This window comes from Thalassophryne amazonica, chromosome 1 (genome assembly GCF_902500255.1).
Source record: "Thalassophryne amazonica chromosome 1, fThaAma1.1, whole genome shotgun sequence".
NCBI classification, from domain to species: domain Eukaryota; kingdom Metazoa; phylum Chordata; class Actinopteri; order Batrachoidiformes; family Batrachoididae; genus Thalassophryne; species Thalassophryne amazonica.
Window position 1 is genome coordinate 158,478,284 of NC_047103.1, and position 16,847 is coordinate 158,495,130.

At 40.6% G+C, this 16,847-nt stretch overlaps 1 long non-coding RNA gene across 1 annotated transcript; it reads left to right on the forward strand.

Moving 5' to 3' along the window:
• Positions 1-853: 853 nt before the first annotated feature.
• LOC117516471 lies at positions 854-13,935 on the forward strand. Its single transcript, XR_004562422.1, has 3 exons — positions 854-864; positions 12,359-12,365; positions 13,833-13,935. It is a non-coding gene; the product is annotated as an uncharacterized LOC117516471 (long non-coding RNA).
• Positions 13,936-16,847: the final 2,912 nt, after the last annotated feature.

Genomic DNA, 16,847 nt, shown 5'->3' on the forward strand with positions numbered 1-16,847 from the left:
GAATAATCAGGTCCCATCTTATCTTAGGGACCTCATAGTACCATATCACCCCAATAGAGCGCTTAGCTCTCAGATTGCAGGCTTACTTGTAGTTCCTAGGGTTTGTAAGAGTAGAATGGGAGGCAGAGCCTTCAGCTTTCAGGCTCCTCTCCTGTGGAACCAGCTCCCAATTCAGATCAGGGAGACAGACACCCTCTCTACTTTTATGATTAGGCTTAAAACTTTCCTTTTTGCTAAAGCTTATAGTTAGGGCTGGATCAGGTGACCCTGAACCATCCCTTAGTTATGCTGCTATAGACTTAGACTGCTGGGGGGTTCCCATGATGCACTGAGTGTTTCTTTCTCTTTTTGCTCTGTATGCACCACTCTGCATTTAATCATTAGTGATTGATCTCTGCTCCCCTCCACAGCATGTCTTTTTCCTGGTTCTCTCCCTCAGCCCCAACCAGTCCCAGCAGAGGACTGCCCCTCCCTGGGCCTGGTTCGGCTGGAGGTTTCTTCCTGTTAAAAGGGAGTTTTTCCTTCCCACTGTCGCCAAGTGCTTGCTCACAGGGGGTCGTTTTGACCGTTGGGGTTTTTACGTAATTATTGTATGGCCTTGCCTTACAATATGAAGCGCCTTGGGGCAACTGTTTGTTGTTATTTGGCGTTATATAAATAGATTGAATTGAATTTATCTGACCTACATAGGAATTATGTAATTGAATTTAACCAAACTGACACAGTGTGTTCAAAATGTTGCATATGGTGATGTCTTATTGTTTAAAGAGGTTGGTTATATTATGTGCTTTTTAGGAAGAAAGTCAAGGTTACCAGGCATCTTAAAAACAGTTTTTTACACCCGTGTGCATGCTGGATTATTATGTTCGGCCTTTTGTGTTTATCTGTGTGAACAAACTAACTCAAAGTGTTTTCATCCAATTTGGACCAAACACAGTGAAATAACGGGGTCAGATCCAAGGACTTTAAGCCACGGTGACAGGACAAGGTCAACGTTTGGACCCAATACTTATATACGGTGTGTAGGGAATATTTAGAACACCTATTTCAAGTAACTGGGTAAAGTTATACTGTGGTTACTATTAAAAACTAATATGAAGTAATATATCACCTTTTTTGGCCACATGGCATTCGAACTTGAGTGAACATGAAAGGCAATAAATAAATAAATAAATAAATAAAAAAATAGAATCGCTATTTTGAAGAATTGATTAAATACTGGCCCATTCACCTATTTTATCACCTATTGATTGACCACATGAATTTTGACCTTGAAAAGTAAAACTCAGTTCGGGGACAACACTGATTTAACACAGTGGAGGGGTTGTGTGTTAGTCAAAGAAAAACTGGTTCAGTTTTGGACAGAACTAATCAAATGTCAAGGCCACACAGAAGCATATACTTTGGTATCCCTGAGTTACAAATAACTCATTTGTCCATATCTGTGTCAAGCATGTAAGGCACTGGTGTTGCACTCTCTAATTGTACCTTGTTAAAAATTGTTGTCATAAAATACCCCCCAGACACTGGGGTGATGTGTGTTAAACTCCATTTCCATGTTTCTTGCAAACGACTGAGTCTAAAATGAAACATTTTACAGTTAAATTTTGCTTAGAGTAGGCGACTTCCTACAAAGTCATGGAACTGAGGGACTTTGAGTAAGTTTAACATGAAACCCAAACTATATATAGCTATAAATGATTGTCAAAAACTGATTGTGCACAGTATGTCACAGTTTAATCAGGGCACTTTTAATATCACTGTGGCTTACGATTTAAAACATTTAAAGTTGCCATATACAGCTTTGTGGTAATGGCTGAAATGTGTTTTTTTTTTCAGGAGGGCAGCTGTCCCCCTTAGAGATAATGTGAGAAGCTTGGTCATCCATGAGGAGCTCAGAGTAGAGCAGTTGCTACTTTGCATTGAAAGGAGCCAGCTGAGGTGGTTTAGGCATCTGGTAAGGATGCCCCCTGGGTGTCTTCCTAGAGAGGTGTTCCAGTCACCTCCATCTGGGAGGAGACCCCGGGAAAGACCCAAGACTAAGTGGAGAGATTATATTTCCACACTGGCCTGGAAATGCCTCGGCATCCTCCAGTCAGAGGTGGTTAATGTGGCTGGGGAAAGGGAAGTTTGGGGTCTCCTGCTGGAGATCCCCCTATGACCCGAAGATGAGTGAGTGATGACTATACAGCTTTGAGAGCTTCATGTTTGAAACCTTTGGAATCAGTTGACTGGGTGATTAATGGAAATTTTAATTTAGTTATGATTTTGTCTTCCAATTCATTCATTCATTTTCTGTCGCTTATCCGGGTTCTGGTCGCGTTGACAGTAGACCAAGCAGCTCATCCCATACCTCCCTATATTTGGCCAAATCCTGTTACTCTTCCCAGAGGATCCCAAGGCATTCTCATGACAGCTGGGAAATATGATCTCTCCAACGTGTCCTGGGTCTTCCTCTGGGCCTCCTCCCAGTTGGATGTGACAGGAAGATCTCCCTAGGGAGACATCCAGGGGGCATCCTCACCAATTGCCCGAACCATCTCAGCAGGCTCCTTTTGTAATGAAGAATCAGCAGCTCTACTCCGAGTTCCTTCCAGACAGTCAAGCTTCTCATCCTGTTCTGGAGTGTAAGTCCAGATACCTGATGGAGGCATTTCATTTCAGCCCCTTGCATCCACAACCTTATTCTTTCTGTCGTTACCCAAAGTTCACGACCATAGGTGAAAATAGAATCATAAATCGACTGGTAAATTGAGAGTCTCACCTTCTGGCTCTGGCTGTTCTTGAGTGGGGGTAAACTGTCTTCAAACAATTACAAAAATAACATAATGGAGATAAAATGATTGTTTTACCACATTCTGTTTTACAATGATGCTCTCCTTTTGCCATGTATGATAAATCAAACCAGGAACCTCGTGTATGTCTGTGGAGGGTGCAGAGGCCCACTGTTAAAGGCAGCTTCTGCTAGGCTAGCAGGTGACCTGTAGCTGCTGTGGATTTGACAGTGTTTGTCTGGCAGTGTTTGAGAAATAGCTGCGATAATATGGTTTGCTGTGCAGTTAATTATACTGCAGCACCAATTTCTTAAATGGTCCATCTAAGAAGTTGGTGCTGCAGTATTTCCCTAACTGATCAGCCTGACAGTTGGACAAAAGTAAGAGGGCAAAGTTAACAACAGATACCTTTTAAGTTAACAGCAGGCTAATCTAACAGGGTCTTTCATTAACCAACTGTAGAATCAACAGTTTGAATGTTTAGAAATCACTGTGTCAGCCGAAAACAATGAAACACATTTGGATAATTAAACGCTTAAAGAATAGGACAGTTTTATCCAAAGTCAGAAAAAGACTAAACAGGATGTGCATCTTCATCTCTCATTTTCTCAATGTGCTGTTTTCATAATGTTGTACGGAAACACATACTTTCTATGAGTGGGAATGACTGCAGCTGAATGATGGCAACAACAAAGTTGCAGTGATAGGCGAGTCAGCAGCATTGGGACATAACCAGCATGGTACATACTTAAACACAAAACCAGGTGTGAAATTATCTTCTGCCATAAAATCAGAGTTCAGGGATTATACAGTTACTGGATTTACTGCTAATTATAAATCATCTCCATCGCCGTTGCTCTCTAACTCCCATCTAACCCTCACTTTGTTTACTGCAGATGATAGGACTGAGATGAAAAAGAGGTAAAAAGGCTGTCAGGCCTTCATTGTTCCCATTCTGTACAATTTCAAGTGAATTACAGAGGCAGCGGAAAGAGCTACTTGTCCCAATTATGAATCCATCTGCCGTGGCTTTCTGATGTGATGGCGAGGAAATTCCTGAGAATAAAACCAAAAAATGCTGGGGAATAAGGTGCTAGAGCATATCCGCGGCAATTAATATCCATAAAAGCATTTTACAACACACCTCATGACACAAAATGAGACACAATGAGTGTTAGGTAATTTGTATGTTTGAGGGGTGCGTGAGGGGTGAAATGTATGTGTGTGATAAAGGGAGTTATTTATCTGCAGATGAATGTAGATGGAGTACATAGTAGTTTATTTTTTGTGTGTTTTACTGAATATACCCATACGTATGGAGACACAGGAAAAGGTGCATGGGAATAAAGGCAACACCAGATTCTGCAAAAGTATTGAGGTTTTTGTTGTGGGCTGGGGTGTTTGGCTGGCTTGGTTTTTGTTTTCTGTTTCTCCCACCAGGTGGTATGCATTCAGGACTGAGTGGCTGAGCATTAGGACCTCACCCTGAACACCTGAGGCTTGTTTTCACGTGCAGGTCATCAGGACTCACAGCTGTGGTGTATTTTGTCTTGATCAGAGATTGCTGCATTTAAACCTTGAATGCACAGTGTGTGATTGCCAGAGACTCGACCTTGTGAGCAGACGTGTGAGATCGACGTCAGGAGAACAATCTCACCATCACGGACGCAGAGACCGCTCCAGGTTTGACGCCACAGTCTGTGAAGGAGGACTGGGTGAGGTCTCACGCTCTTCAGCACACTTCCTGAGGTAATTTGGTTTTGGTGACTTTTATGAAGTAATGACAGTGGATTTGGTGTCCCTCACACCTTGTGTTATTGAGCTGTCACGTTGTTCTGCACCACTGTCAAGACTGACACTCTTAGTTGTCTCCCTGCTCCAACACACCTGAATCCAATGAAAGACTCGTTAGCAGGATTTTGATGAGCCTTTCATTGGATTCAGGTGTGTTGGAGCAGGGAGACAACTAAGAGTGTCAGGAATGTGGCTCTCGAGGACCGAACCTGGCCACCCCTGCACTAGACCATCACCTCCCCTCACCCTCCCAGCTGACCCCATTGCTCCTACTGACTTTCATTCCCCTGCTCTTGAGAGCATATCTCCACCTCTCCAGGCTAGACTCAACTTGCTCTCGACTCTCACTACAGATCACGATGTCATCTGCAAACATTATAGTCCATACAGACTCCTGTCTGATCTCATCAGTCAACCTGTCGATCACCACTGCGAACAAGAAAGGACTCTAGGAGTTGATTCTTGGAGTAATCCCACCTCCACCTTAAATGAGTCTGCCATTCCTACTGTGCATCTCACCACTGTTACACAATTCTTGTACATGTCCTGCACTACCCTAACATGCTTCTCTGCAACTCCAGACTTCCTCATACAATACCACAACTCTTCTCATGGTACCCTGTCATAAGCTTTTTCTATGTCCACAAACACACAAATGCAAGTCTTTCTGGCCTTCTCTATACTTCTCCAACAGTATTCTCAGAGCAAACATTGCATCTGTAGTGCTCTTTCGCTGCATGAAACCATATTGCTGCTCACAGATCTTCACCTGTTTTCTAAGTCTAGCACTACTCTTTTCCATAACTTCATGCTGTGGCTGATCAAATTTATGCCTCTGTAGTTATTGCAGCTCTGCACATCAGCCTTGCTCTTAAAAATAGGAACCAGCACACTTTGTCTCCACTCCTCAGGTATCCTCTCACTCTCCAAGATTTTATTAAACAATCTGGTTAGAAACTCCACTGCCATCTCTCCTAGACATTTCCATGCCTCTACTGGAATGTCATCTGGACCAACTGCCTTTCCACTCTTCATCCTCTTCACAGCTGCCCTCACTTCTTCCTTACTAATCATTTGTACTTCCTGATTTACTTTCACCACATCATCCAGCCTTTTCTCTCTCTCATTTTCTTCATTCATCAGCTCCTCCAAATATTCCCTCCACCTTCTCAACGCACACTACTCACTTGTCAGCACATTACCATATACAGCTTTTACCACCCTAACCTGCTGCACACCCCATTATTACTTAGTTAAATGTCCCTCAGCAAGCTGTACCTTAACCAGACACTTTTGGTAGCCATCAACAAGCTTCTGGCATAATTCTGACTGGATATTTGACCACTTGTCTTGGCAGAATTGGTAGAGTTAATTTAAAGTGGTTGGTTTCTTCAGCTTTTCATCGGAACCCACACATTTTCAATAGGGTGGTGGTCGGGGCTTGGCAAAACCATTCCAAATTCCTGCTGATTTCCATGAGGCACCCCAGAACCAGTTTTGATGTGTGTTTTGGGATCAATTGTGGCCATGTTTCAACAATCTTGCTGTTGATGTGAGATAACATTGAAGAACTTGGAGGTAGTCCTCCTTTTTCATTATTCCACTTTGTGATGTACCTGTACCACTGGCAGAAGAACAGCCCCAGAGCATAATGGTACCATCACCATGCTTGACAGTTGGGACAGTGCTCTAAGGTGTGAAAGCCTCACCTTGACTCTTCCAAGCATACCTCTTGTGATTGTGGCCAAATAGCTCCATCTTGTCCATGTGGGTAGCTGCAAATTTCAGTCTAACTTGAAAGTGTTGATTTTGGACCAGGGGCTTCTTTCTTGATCAGCACGCTTTCCATGGCAATGTAAAACTTGCTTCCCTGTGGATAGTGGTGCAAGTGTTCCAGCAGTTTCCAGTTTATGGGAGGCCTGAGCTTTGGTGGTTCCTGGGTTGTTCCAGAACATCCAAACCAATTTCCTCTCATCAGGATGACACTTTGGGTCTTCTTCCAGACCTTGGCAAAGTGGTGACACATCTGACTAACTTGCACTTAAGTACAATTGTTTGAACTAATGATCTTTGAATCTGCAGCAGTTTAGAAATGGCTCCAAGAGACCTTCCTAACTTGCTTAAATCTACAGTTCTTCTTATTAGATCTTCACTGAGTTAGATCTTCTTCCCATTGTTCTGAGCATTAGTCAGTGTTGTCAAACACATTGTTTTTATGCTGGAAAAGAGAAACACCAGTTGTAGTCAATCATGATCACTAACAAGGAATTCCTTGAACTTGTCATGTTAAAAGACACTGTAGAACCTTCAACACCACTTATTGAAAGATTTAAAGTGAATGTATGTATAATTTTGACCCTATGTGGATGAGAGAAGATCCAAAATAAATTAAGACTTGTGCAACCAGTTCTTGTTTTTGAAAGTCATTAATGATGTATGCTGTCCAATCTTTCCATCTGGGCAAAAGAACAGTTCAAGGACATCATTAACATCCCAAAATTACCATGACATCCATTCCCATGATGAGAGTTAAACGTTCGGCCACAACTGAAGTTCTGTCTACTATCAGAGAGAAATGATGCTGCTGTGACACAGTGATAAACATGGGCAACCTAAACTAGAGGCACTGACTGAACATCAAAATATGATGAGATGAGAATGTGTTGGTCAGGTCAGTTCTGGAAGCATACACCAGTGCTGTGTGTGGCCACATCCATCACACTACATAACCGCTTTGTATCCTGCATGGCAACCACCCAGGCACATAATCGATCCAAAGGAAACCATCTATTGGTTGCAGCCTGGAGAAACGTGAGCATCCCCTTGTCCTTCTCCAATCACTGGGGTCATCAACATTGAGGCACCTGCGTGCTGCATCATGCTAAGAGAAATGCATCACATGGCCAATCCCCCACAATGCAAGTGACACTACTTATCTGATGCTTTCTAAGGACACAGTCATTCCACTGGTACCAAATGATCCTCTGAAGTCACCTAGTACCAAAGACATCCAGTTGTTGCCTTAGGCTACTGGTTAGCGTTCAAGTTTCACAACCATACAGTAAGACAGGAAGCACCAGGACTTTTTGATGCAACGCTAGTCCTCCTTGGAGAAACACGCTCATAGTCCCTGGTGCTCCCAAGAGGGACTACTACTAATCAGGGCCTACTCTGCTTCACTTCTGAGATCTGACGATCAGGTGTACTCAGAACAGCTTGGATACAGCTTCTCTGAAATGTATATAAAGTCTTGATATTGATCCAATTCTTCCAGATTCATGCAGTGGCTTTTTGCACTTCTGGAAGTCTTGTGCAGTATCCAACTTTCGATATAGTCTTAGTGTCTCAACTCTTCCCCAGTCTATGAGATCTCCTTCCATCAGAGGGCACTGTGGAAACGGTGACGCAGCTGTAAAACTAAAACTTCATCAAAGGCTGCAAGCATTCTACTTATTTTTGCTTGAAAATGGATGAAGGTGATCTCCAACTAAGGTCCCTGCTTGTTTGACAGCTCAGTCAAGACAATGACATAGGAGCTCAATCACTGCCTTGTCAGTGATGTTCAGATTCTGCACTCAATGGCTCCGTCATGCTTCACAATTGATTAAGGCAAGTGGATCCAGACCCTCTTTGAGACAGCAGTTAGGAAAGAGGGACTGGACAATTGAAGCTAGAGTGTTCACCTTTGCAAATTTTAAATAACACAAATGCTGTATTCTATACATGTCATGAAGTGGGAACTTACAAATTCCAACTTGACAAAATGATTTTCAAGCCAAGCCGGGTTGGATTTTCTTTTTTTTTTTTTGGTCAGAAACTCTTACTGACGTCATAGTAGTTACAACCCCAATTCCAATGAAGTTGGGACGTTGTGCAAAATGTAAATAAAAACAGAATACAATGATTTGCAAATCCTCTTCAACCTATATTCAATTGAATACACCACAAAGACAAGATATTTAATGTTCAAACTGATAAACTTTATTGTTTTTGTGCAAATATTTGCTCATTTTGAAATGGATGCCTGCAACACGTTTCAAAAAAGCTGGGACAGTGGTATGTTTACCACTGTGTTACATCACCTTTCCTTCTAACAACATTCAATAAGCATCTGGAAACTGAGGACACTAACTGTTGAAGCTTTGTATGTGGAATTCTTTCCCATTCTTGCTTGAGGCATGACTTCAGTTGTTCAACAGTCCGGGGTCTCCGTTGTCATATTTTGTGCTTCATAACGTGCCACATATTTTCAATGGGTGACAGCTCTGAACTGCAGGCAGGCCAGTCTAATACCTGCACTCTTTTTCTATGAAGCCATGCTGTTGTAACACATGCAGAATGTGGCTTGGCATTGTCTTGATGAAATAAGCAGGGACGTCCCTGAAAAAGACGTTGCTTGGATGGCAGCATGTGTTGCTCCAAAACCTGGATGTACCTTTCAGCATTGATGGTGCCATCACAGATGTGTAAGTTGCCCATGCCATGGGCACTAACACACCCTCATACCATCACAGATGCTGGCTTTTGAACTTTGTACTCGTAACAATCTGGATGGTCTTTTCCTCTTTTGTCCGGAGGACACGATGTCCATCATTTCCAAAAACAATTTGAAATGTGGACTCATCAGACCACAGCACACTTTTCCACTTTGTGTCTGTTCATTTCAAATGAGCTCGGGTCCAGAGAAGGCAGTGGCGTTTCTGGATGTTGTTGATGTATGGCTTTCACTTTGCATGGTAGAGTTTTAACTTGCACTTGTAGATGTAGCGGCGAACTGTGTTAACTGACAATGGTTTTTCTGAAGTGTTCCTGAGCCCACGCGGTAAGATCCTTTACACAATGATGTCAGTTTTAAATGCAGTGCCGCCTGAGGGGTCGAAGGTCACAGGCATTCAATGTTGGTTTTTGGCCTTGCCGCTTACGAATAGAAAGTTATCCAGATTCTCTGAATCTTCTGATTATATTATGGACTGTAGATGATGGAATCCCTAAATTCCTTGCAACTGAATGTTGAGAAACATTGTTCTTAAACTGTTGGACTATTTTTTTCATGCAGCTGTTCACAAAGTGGTGATCCTCACCTCATCATTGCTTGCGAACAGCTGAGCCTTTTGGGGATGCTCCGTTTATACCCAATCATGACACTCACCTGTTTCCAATTAACCTGTTCAAACTGTGGAATGTTCCAAACAGTTCTGTGAGCATTCATCAATTTTCCCATACCACTGTCCCAGCTTTTTTGAAATGTGTTGCAGGCATCCATTTCCAAATGAGCAAATATTTGCTCAAAAACAATAATGTTTATCAGTTTGTACATTAAATATCTTGTCTTTGTGGTGTATTCAATTGAATATAAGCTGAAGAGGATTTGCAAATCATTGTATTATGTTTTTATTTACATTTTGCGCAACATCCCAACTTCACTGGAATTGGGGTTGTACAATCATGGCATTTTCCAACATGACTGTTCCAAATCTAAACTATTCCCAAACTGGACCTAGACCATATGAGAATCGTACTACTAGGCAAGATCCTTGGAAGTGTGCAAACAGTGGTCCAAAAGCAGAAGTTAAATGTTATGAATGTTAAAAATAAATCCTAACTCAAATCCTAATGTACTCTTTAATCTTACCATAAACAATTTCATATGATTTGGAAAGTTGCTCAGCAGCCGAGACAGATTTGGAGCCTCATTCTGACCCTACGGTCACATTAGCTACAAGCAACAGCAAGCAACAAAGGAAAACCAACGACTTGCCGTTCATTTTCATTCAGAGTCGGCGTTTTGCAGCAGCAAGAGACAATGGTCACTCTGCCGCCAGGTAGGCAAAGCCAAAATAGGCCAGAAGTCTATATTATGCAAATGCTGAGCGACACAACACGGTGACTGCCAATCCAAGTGAACAGACAGTGTGACGTCAACTGGTTGTTCGCTCAAACAAAATAATCCAAGATCCCTTATCAAAAAGTAGTACACGCAAGTATGTTTCAAGTATACTTCCAGTTTACTTTTTATATACTTATCAGTACTCTTTTTTGGTAAGGGATGGCAGAAACACATTAAAACAGCTGTTTCTGTATAAATCTGTTTCTCACATATTTTGTAAGGTTAGTGAGAAATAAACAGTTGAAATCTAAAAATTCTGTTTTTGTAATCAGATAACACCCCCTGAAGTGATGTACAAGACATCTTACAGAGATGTTAGTGTGTGTACCCCGGGAACACCCATCAAGTGACAAAGCTAAGTGTTTGACCCCGTCATATATAGCTAATGTGACTGTAAGGTGAGAGTTCATTCACTGCACCCTTACAGAAACAGCTGTCAGATTTGGGAGTTATTCCCCAAATACATGATTCATAAATTTTGTCTTACAAGTTGATCATGAGCACACGATTTTCTGATTCGGAGTGGCTATATGCCCAACCCATGGTTCAATAAAGTAAATACACGAGCATATACGCCCAACCACAACCGACCAATGAGTGCGCTTGTAAGTTCACTTCCGGTTTCAACGCGGGGGAAAAAGGGTGGATATTTTCTCACTGGCTGTGGGAGGGTTCGCAGCCTCAGAGGGGCTGTGATCTAAAGCGGTTCTGTTTGGTTCATCACACCAGGGAACTGTGTCAAACTAACTCTATCTTACAGGCAACAAGTAGCATTTTGTTCATAAAAACAGTTTCATCATCGTGGTCTAGTGGTTAAGGTGCTGGGCTTGAGTCCAGAAGATCATGGGTTCAAATCACCACCTGACTGGAAAATCACTAAGGGCCCTTGGGCAAGGCCTTTAATCACCTATTGCTCCTGGTGTGTAGTGAGCACCTTGTATGGCAGCACCCAGACATCGGGGTGAATGTGAGCATAATTGTAAAGCGCTTTGAGCATCTGATGCAGATGGAAAAGCGCTATATAAATGCAGTCCATTTACCATTTCCGTTCAAAATGCTTATGAAGTTTGTCTGCTTTCATCCATTGCGGTGTTTTTTTTTTTTCGCAGTAATTAAAGATGGTACCGTTAAATGTGTCAAACATACGCCACTTTTCATGCCGCAATAGAGCCTTAAAAAAGTGGTGTAAAAACGTAGCTTTGATGCACAAAACGTGTCAAATACACGATCACGGATGGGCGAATAAGGTAAGATATTATATTTATCTGCCCAACGGCTGGGCGTGTAATGTTCAATGTATGACTTATCTGCCCATCGGTTGGGCGATTAGCCTTTGCCTTCCTGATTTTTGAACTTCTTTTTGAATTTACCACTGGCTTCAATGCAGCGAAACTTTGAACTTGTTAAAACATGAATCCCTTTTCATATTTAACTATTTCAGGTAGATAAAACATGTTTCCACAATACGAGCCCTTTAAAAAGTAATATTGTTTAACATAAAAATATGTTTACTGAAACAGTTATTATTTTGGATGACTGTAGCTGGCTGATTTGAAAACACCCCTACCCCCCGAGTCAGGAAAAAAACTACATACGTCCCTGAATTAAATTAGAAAAGAAAAAAAATGAATGAGTACAGGGTGTATTAAAACGGTGTAAGAATTCCAGACTGACCCTGTGTTTGGGTGTTTTCCTCGTGCACTGACTGGCGGCTGGAATTTGATTTCCTGGAGTGTCTGTGATTCTTCCGGGTTTTTTCCTCTTCGTTTGTTTTGCTCGAGGACGGTCAGCGCAACATGATACAAAGTGAGTCCGTGCGGCCGCAATTACTGCTTTCTTTCCTAAAATACAACGCGACAACATGCTGTGTTCCTCGCGTTTAGCTCGATAAAGTCAGGAGAAGTGACTTCGTGACTTGAGTCACCTGTTGCACCAGTTTCGACAGGTGCCACTTTCTGGCCACAACACGGACCAATTTCGCTTCGAGCGACTCTGGAAACTTGGATTATTTTTTTTAGAAGATTTGGATTTATTTTGACAGCAGATATGAAAGTCACTGTCACGTTCGGGGACACGGTGGTGGTGGTTCCCTGTAAAGCTGGATGGACCGTCCGGGACTTGGTGTCCCAGGCTACACGGAGATACCGCCGAATTCTGGAGCAGGTATGGTTCCGGCCACATTCCATTCCGCTCATTCCTCACACTTACAAAGGTCACTTTACTGCGCCGGTTGCGAGACACAAAATAATACAAAGTTCATGGTAGTTGTTAAACTTATTAAATCCCAAACATTATCGGATTCCCCCTCCTTTCAACTGTCAGATTTTCTTGATTTACTTTTAAATATTGTTGGAAATTGATAACCTTTTGGTTTTGGACAAGAGATTTTTTCCCCCCACACGTTTTCAACATTAATTAAAAAGACATACACACACATCTGATATATGAAAATGAAACCTAGAAAAGCACTCAGAGTACACAGCCCCGCAAAGCCCAACGATTAAAGGACAAGTTCACTTTTTTTTGAAGCTGTATCCCTTTTGGTTGACAGAGTGGCTCTTTCATTCACCCTATTGACGTATCCCATAATCCCTTGCACGCCAGAGTGTCGCTGTAGTCAAACATAGAGAATCCACATGATGACAATTGTAAATGAATATTATATTACAAAAATGTATCTTTTATGCTTTTCGTCACATTAATAAGAGACTCCTGCATGATACCTTGAAGAGTTGCTAAAACAATTATAACAAATAATCAGTGTCTGCTACTTCAATCTGCGTGGAATTTTAATCAAATGCAAACTGAAATTTCAGACATATTATATATATTAGTCTGGAACAAAGAGGACAAACAGTGTTGTAAAGAACAATATCAAGACGTTAAAGAGCAACTTCACTTTCCCCCAGAACGACATGATCAGGAAGAGAGACAGCCTGTGATTCTCGCATGGTTTACATAAAACAAACGCAATAACAATGTCTATAAACCCAGGAATATATCATCAGAGGTTTTAGGCACAATATAAAAATAGTTTTATGTTGTGATATTAATGGTGTTGTCTGTATGCAGCAGTTAAAGTGCAGCGTGATCAGAGCGTCTCAATGCAGTTCTCACTGTTACTGAGATTACAGGATTTGAAATGTCAATAGGGCGAATGGAGCCAGGACAATTTGTCTCAGTCTGTTTCACCACTACAACTATCAGACAACAGCATATCACAAGCAGCACAAACCTCATTCAGTTTTAGGCTACATTTTATGTAATTTACACTGCAATGGTGATTTCAGTGTGTTACAATGAGAATGTGTGCTTGTATAAGTTGCCATAATTGTGGCTATTCCTGTGGCTGTGTTAGGGGTTATAGTTGTGGTTAGATGTTAGGTTTAGGGCTGCAGCTATCTAATATTTTTGGAATTGAGTATTGTATCGATTATTTTATCAAGTAATCGGACAAAAAGTACCTTTGCATTTTTAAACAGTATCGAGGGTGCTCCCTAAGCCAAGGTACAAGAGCACTGTGGCATCAAGCAGATTTTCAAATTTAGGGTGTTCCCTCTCTGTATTGCCGGGTAATTATTTATTTTTTTTATGCCGTTATGAGTTTTGGAGCTTTTCCGGACTGTAAGTGCAGGTGGTCAGTGAAATCCTCAGTCACCTGCACGTGAACACAGCTTGTGGAAAAACGGCTGTGGAGTGCAGCTTTTCCACAGAAGCTGCATTTACAAATCTGCTGTGCATCCTGTTGACCAAAAAACTCTGATCAAATCCGAAAAGGCATTTTTTGGAATAGTTCAACTTGATTCACTTAAAGTGTGCATCCTTTTGTTTTATCTGCGAGGTGGAGATCGGCCAATGGCCCAAAACACAATGCTGTGTTTTTTAAACACACACTACATCGCTTTAAATACACAATCAGTCTATTTCAGATGATCAGCATGGACTCTCTTCATCTTTAAAGGCTTTATTTTACTCAGTGTGCCGCTTCGTAAAGTTGTAGCTTCTACTGTTACCTTATTATCTCCTTACACCGGTTATGTACTTGCTCCATGTCTTCATCTCCATTTTTCGGGGGAGCATTACAGCATCACATACATTCCTGGCATATATATATACTACAGGTGACTGCAGTTAAATGAAGCCTCAAAGTTTTTGCAGATCCAAGGTGGAGCTGCATGTTGATTTGGCATGTTTTTTTTTACGCTGGATGCCCTTCCTGACGCAACTCCACATTAAATGGAGTAATGTGGCAGGGGTGGAGTTTGAACTGGGAACCTTCCACACTGAAACCAAGCGCACTAACCACTTGGCCACCAGCCATGCAAAGCAAATCTCTACATTGTTTTTCTTTCACCAAATCATCAAATCCAGGCTTGCATCTCAAATGTACCTTCTGGCAAACTGTAGCTGAACTTTCAGGTCTTCTTTTAAGAAAATCCTCCTCTATACCACTTGATCATGAAGCTGTATAACTGGGGATACAAAATGCAAAAAGCTTCTTCTGGGTTGTCTGGGTGTTTTGGCTTTCTGTTCTCCTTCTTGCGCAGTCACTCAGTTTTTGAGAACTGTCTACTCCACACAGATTTACCATAGAGTGCCATACTGTTTGAATTTCTCAGGGCTGGTATGATTTAAATCGCTATTTAAAAAAAAAATATTTTTTTTTTTTTTTATGAAATCAGTACCCATAATTAATGGTACTAGTGCATGTTGTATGTTCATCTTTGTTTTAACATGTCACTCTAAATTATGACTAATGATATTGTTTGTACAGTCTAATTTAGAAGAGTGAAATAAATGAAAGAAGTCGATTTTAAATCAAAGACTGTTTAAATCTAAAAAATTCAAAATCTTGAATTTTAGAAAAGTTTATTTTTTTTATTTTTTTTTTTACTAGGCCTGTATTTCTTCATAATTGAGGTAATACTGTTCAAGACTATCTCAGTGACTTGGAAAGCTTATCTAGCCGGCTGTAGCACCCTTTATCTTAGCTAAAATATAGTTGGTTCTTTTCTGTTTGGAAGCTAACGTTAATACACACTTTTGTTTCCATTTGTTGTATGCATTTGTTAATATCGTTATTGTAGGGTTAAACTACGCTATTATACTTTATAGTTACGGCTGTGTATTATCTTGTTGGCTAGCTAGGTACGGTTGGCTTATTAACGGCTAATTAATGGTAGTCTTCTAGCTATAGTTAGCTTATTTTCGTTATTTACGTTTTTTTTACATCGTGTAGATTTTTAATGATTCTTCAGTTTATGGGTTCTTTAATAGGTATCAACATATAGTACCTAGTTTGGCATTTCCATTAGATAGCATATAGAATATGTATTTTGTCTTCCTATAGTACGCTAGCAGGTTTCAACTTTAGCTAGATACCTAAAACATATTACACCATAGCTTCTGTGTTCTATAATAAATAAACATATTTATACCTTTGCCTACTAGCTGTAATTTATTTTATACTAGTCTACAGACTAGGTATACGTTTAATACAATCTTCTCATGTATAATATTTAAGTTTTAGAAGCTAACTCCTATAATATTATGTAGTAACTATATTTCTTGTATATTTTGTTTATTACCCTTATTATGTAAATATCACTTATATACATTATGTCTATTTTCTTATGATATGTCCATTTTCTTGAGTAGGGAGAGTTCCCATGGGATAAAAAAGCTTTTCAACCTACCATCCCTGGTTCTCAAGACCAAGCACCTAAGTGGCTCTACTCTACTCTTCTATTCTACTCTTTTTTTTTTTTTTTTTTTTTTTTTTAGATATTTAGATATACCTTACTATACACTAGTAGAGTTCTAACTTAAAATTGGAATGTATTATAGAATACATACCTTACTGAATTTTCATGTGTCCATCACCTGACTTGTCTGAAGAAAACTGGCAATAAAACTGATTATTTACAGGTGTTATACCAAAGTGTTCCACTTCTTATGAAACCCATCATCTTGGCTTTTATATTTTTAATTAATTTATATCAAGTTGTAGAGATTTGTTTTGAGTTTGAGTTTAAGGTAGATTGTTATATTGAGAAGCCTGATTTACATTTTGTATTTGAAATGGCTTAAACAAATTAAGACGTGTGAAATACCAAGGAGCCGAATACTTTTGCAAGGCCTTGAGTACAGATTCCACAGATCAGTCAGGCTACTCCCACACACACACACACACACACACACACACACACACACACACACACACACACACACACACACATACATACATACAGTGTCGCTCCCTGAAGTTTTCTTAAACTATCACATCTAACATAAACAGCAGTTTTATTTGTATCCGAAATGGTGTACTTAAGCAGTTTGGCAAATGGCTGTATCCTTCTCCACTAATGCTCAATAATCTCTGATTGCATGCC